Source organism: Lepidothrix coronata, unplaced genomic scaffold, assembly GCF_001604755.1.
Source record: "Lepidothrix coronata isolate B3197 unplaced genomic scaffold, Lepidothrix_coronata-1.0 Scaffold66, whole genome shotgun sequence".
NCBI lineage: Eukaryota > Metazoa > Chordata > Aves > Passeriformes > Pipridae > Lepidothrix > Lepidothrix coronata.
This window is the reverse complement of record NW_016690246.1, coordinates 218,094-223,137: the sequence shown is the minus strand read 5'-3', so window position 1 is coordinate 223,137 and position 5,044 is coordinate 218,094.

The window sequence follows — 5,044 nt, the reverse complement described above, 5'->3', positions numbered from 1 at the left end:
CCTGTTGATAATGTGACAGTGTAATTACATGAATCAAGTTCAGACTGAAGCTTAAGGAGTTATGACAGGAACCATTAGCTGATCTATCTCTAGCATTTCAATGTTTATGTGTGGACTTACCCACTGACATAAGCAGATGCCTTTTCACAATATTTCAGTGTTACAGAGTGAAATAAAAAATATCAGGATTTTTTGACAGGTATTTTTCAAAGAAGGTATTTTTCAATGATTTTCTCACCTTCCAGAGAAAATTACAGGCAGATGGATATACTGTTTATTTTAAAATAACTTGCTTTTGGTTATTTTTCTATTTCAGCTTGCATAACTTTAATAATGTGACATTTTCCAAAGGTAATGTTGCTTGTCTATTGTTCAGTGTTAATAATATCTTTCACATCATTAATAGTTCTTACATAATTAGTTTTTCTCCTGTTGCTAACCACTGTGTTGGAGATGTTTAAATAAAATTATGGTCAGAAAAAATTACTTCAAAGAAATTAGCCTTTCTGCACAGGGTGAGAAACATATTTGCTTACTTTTGTGACAAAACAGAGTTTTTGCTTCATTTACCCTAGTTGGCCTTGCTCTCCTCTGGGACAGTGATACAGATTTTAGTCTACTGTAGGCATGATCAGAATCGTTAATGAAGTTCCACATCCTACATTAAACATTACCTTTAGTTATACCTCATATATCACTGAACACCACCAATGGAAGTGGATAACAAAAAATTAACGGAAAATTCCTTCCTTTACCCCAACTACAATTGCTTTATTCCTTGGAAAGTCTAAACTAAAAAAGAATGTAACTACATTTTGAGATGGAAGGGAAGCTTTGTGGTGCTTTTATTTCAAAGAGGAAAAATTATACTTGATCTCTTAAATAAATTCTACATTCTGCAGAAAATCTGATTTCTTCAGTCATAGAGACACAACAAATGTGGAATCTTATTAAGCAATTTTCACAGACACCCTTTTCAAAAGGGAACTATTTCAAGGTTTTATCTAGTGCTATTCTGCTTGTCTCACTGCTCTTCAGGCTGGAACTGCAAGCACATTCTCCTTTATTTGCTTTTTTTCCTAGTTGCAGTCTTTTCTTAGCTTTGCATATAGTCTGTTCCATGTATGTCTATTATTGTGGCCAAAGCTCAAGCCAGTCTTTGGGCATTTAGGATTTGTACTGACAATCTAATTTTGTAATGTCAAAAGTGTCATCCCACTATTTTATGTACTGGATGAGTGAAGAAAAAGAGATATCATACTGATCCCTGATATCAGTCAGGTGCATTCTACTTCAGGAGCCAAAAAGGGAAGGGAAAAGGCTATGGCAAACTAGATCTGTCAATCAAGTTTTATCAAATCATAAGTCAGAAACAACATGACCAAGCTAATGCCGAGGTTTCACTAGATGTAGTCCAGACAGGCCAGACATGTGCTATTGCTTTCAGTCCACAGGTATCTGTTCACTAAATGACATCATACAGGGAGAGATGGATGGATTGGATGGGTAGATTCAAAGGGATGTATGTTTGTCTCAGTTGTTTGTATTCAACAGGTGACAGACTACTTTTGCACAGTTGACTCTTTACTGCATGACAAGACAGCAAGCCAGTGGATTCCTTCATTTTGCAAATACTGGATCTTTCAGAGTATTGATGTGAGTAAAACGGGCGTGATGTAGCACTTTGCATGACAGATTGGGGGGCACAAAATGCAGCTCGAATCACACATGGAAAACTGAGCTGTTGCAGGAGCTTGGGAAACATGAATGTATTTGGGTTTACAAAGGCTCTATCTGTAATCTCAGCATTGCTGTGTCAGAGCCTACCCATGGACATTGACTTGCCAAGGCAATACTGCTTTCCTGACTGGTGAGTGGAATATTTCCAATGTTGCATACCCATAATTCAAGAAATCTCAGGCAACACAGGCTGTATTTGTGGTATCATCAGCTATTCATCTTATTCCTGAATCTAAAGAAAACCAGTTTTTGATGGCTCTAAGTTGCAATATTTCATAAGTCAAAGGTCTTAAATATAACTGAAATAAATCATATTTTTGGCCATTTTTTCTCGATATGAGCAGAGAAGGTATTGTCTTTAATGATCTTAACAAATGAGAGGGACAATGCTGCTTTTTTAACTTCTGTTTCTTTATGTGGACACAGAAGTAATTTTTTTTTCCAAGTGAAAAATAAGTGTATTGTGGAGGTTAAAATAGTGAACATCAGAAATTGTAATTTAGCAATATTTTTGTGTATGTTACACCAGAAATTAATACATGGAATATCTCACTTTTGGTCGAAACCCCCCAGGTGACCTCTATACCAAAACTACGAAATTGTAGGATATATGTAGTGGGAATAAATCCGAGATTTGCATTTTCACAAAGCTCAGATAGTCTAGGCTGATACTGACAGATACATAAAAAGAAAAAAACTCTCAGAATGAAAAAAACCCCTCTCTGTGATAGACTTTTCTGACACTAGAGGGCGTAAACGCCATTAAAAACAAATGCAAATGCAGAAACATTTTAAAATGCGTGTTACAGATACATGTGTCCTCTCCCACCTCCTTCGAATTAATTTACATTCTTTAAAGAATTATTACATTGATTGAGGTCTGTTGTCTGCTCTCATATTATTTGCTGAAAAGAAAAGCTAGCAACATTTTTGCTTTTAAAACATGTAAAACATGTCAGAAAATAATGGTTGTAAAATAAATGAAAAGTTGTTAAAATTAACTTGGTAATATTTATTTTAAAAGCAAGGGAATTTATGACCAAAGAACAATGAAAATAGTACAAGATCCATGGAAACTAAACAATCTTTGTAAAAGATTGTAGAAGCCAGCATGGCTCATTTTTTTCATGTTCAGGAGACAAATCATGTTTCCCAGGAGATTTAGCAGGTCATCCAGGCAGCGATCAGGTTTTTTGCACTGGAGTTGATTAAGAGAATGGTGCTCTGCCTTTCCAGGGCAAGGACTGTCTTCCCACCCTCCAGGTGCTTGTTTGCTCTGGCCGGGGTTGGTGCTTTACCCAGCTGGGTGGGATGATGATGCATCTTCCCTCTTTGCTGTCTCAGCTAATGGCTCTTTCCTCTTCCCCAGGAGAAGCCCGAGAGGCTTCTCTGGTGAGACTCTCAGAGAAGATTATACAGCTGCTCATCAGCCCATGAATTTAGGCAGCCAGCCACCCACCCACTTGGGCACATGCTTACTTCCCAGCATAGGGGAGAAGGCAGAAAAAGCAATTCCCATCCTTCCTGACACTAACAATAATCATTATGAATCTGCAGCCTTATGGTCCTGGTTTTGGCCAGGTCTGAAAATAGCCTAATGATTTTGGAAGAGCAATTTCTAATAATGCAAAATATTGCTGGTAGTGTGAGGTGCAGAACCACATTACATAGATTACTTCAAATTTTATTCCAGCCTAGGGAGATTCTGCATGGAATTGCGTATAATCTTCCTGGCTGGTTTTACTGCTATGAAGGGCCCTCTGCTGCAATAACCCTCTCTTCTGCTCAGTGGTGATGGACATGGTCCCCTCTGGGTCCACAAACGTTCCTCCAAGCGTGGGCCAAAATGATCATTCATGAATGATGAAAACCACATCTGCTTCTCAAAAGTGGCAGTACTCCCTGGGCTTTCCAGCCTGCAGTGCAAGAGAATTAAACTAGTGCCCCTGCACCTGGCTGGGTTAGCAGTTTCTGAAATACAAAATTTCTAATAAAAGTCAGGGTGATTTGGGGTTTTCTTTTGCTTGTTTGGTTTAGTTTTGTTTCTATGTACACCAAGGATTTCACCCAAGAAGGGTAAACAGATTTGCACAGTTGGACTTCAGTACTTTGAGGTCAAAACACAGGAACTTTTGCATGGAAAAGTTAAATGCTTGACCAAGGAGACACTCCCAGCTTCTTGTAGTCAAGACCAAGATCTAGATAATCAAATTCCCTCTGTTCTTGTTTACCATAAAATATTAAATTCAAAGAGGTAAAAATATCTTTTGTTGTCATCAGGAAAAGCTAATATCCTACCTGATCCTGACCAAAGCATCACAGAAGTACAATGTCTAATTTATACTGCATGGGGGCTGTTTAAACTACCAGAGATATAGTTCAGCTGACTCCCAACAGCTGCATTACAGTCACAGACATACTACTAAGACAGCATTTTGGTTTGTGTTTTTTCCCAGATTTCAGAAGCAAAAATGAGCATGTTTGTTTTTAGGAAAAAGAGAATGTTTCTGAATGGATCCGACACTTTTTATGAATAAGAAAAGCAACATAGCAGAAAAACTGTTCTTGATGTAAAACTTGCAATCTGCCTCTCTTAGTGTTCCCTAAATAATGTGGTTCTACAAGGCAGTGGCCATCATCCACAGTCACAGGTGAAAATGTGCCTTTTTTAGAGTTTGCAATCAAAGAGAGCTTTGCTCAACCCTTCATGCAGTACCAGGCTTCCGTGGCAAGTCCAGGTGCCCTCACTCTACGTGCCCCTGCCAGTGCCTGAGTCTTGTCCTGCCTAAATGTGACACTCACACTGTGACAATCACTGCAGAAGGTCTCTGCAGAAGAAGCTTGTGCTTCCAAACCCCTTTGGATTCCTTTTTTTTTTTTTTGTTTAAAGTGATGGCCCATTATAGAGCACCACAAAATTGTGCTTCCATTTCTGTGATGGAGATGCTTACCTGGTGAGAGGTCTGTCATGTTATTTGGTGGGATTTAATGCTTAGTTCAGTGGATGGAGGGCAGTAAAATTCATCAGCTAGACTGCCACACACTCCACAAAGGAGGACTGACTGGCTGAGCTCTGCCTTTGTGCTCTCATGGGCATGTGAATAAACCAATCTCAATTAACTCCCTTCACAAGTAGACTGGCTTTGGAACTAAGCAGATATGATGCAAGGGAGCAAATATTAGTTAACCACTTTAACTTTGAAACCGCTTAAGAAAAGACCATCCGTGAAGAATAGAAACTAACCATTCTGAGAGTAGAAAAAGAAGTGCTATGCATAAAGCAATAGTATAGACACGTCAAATT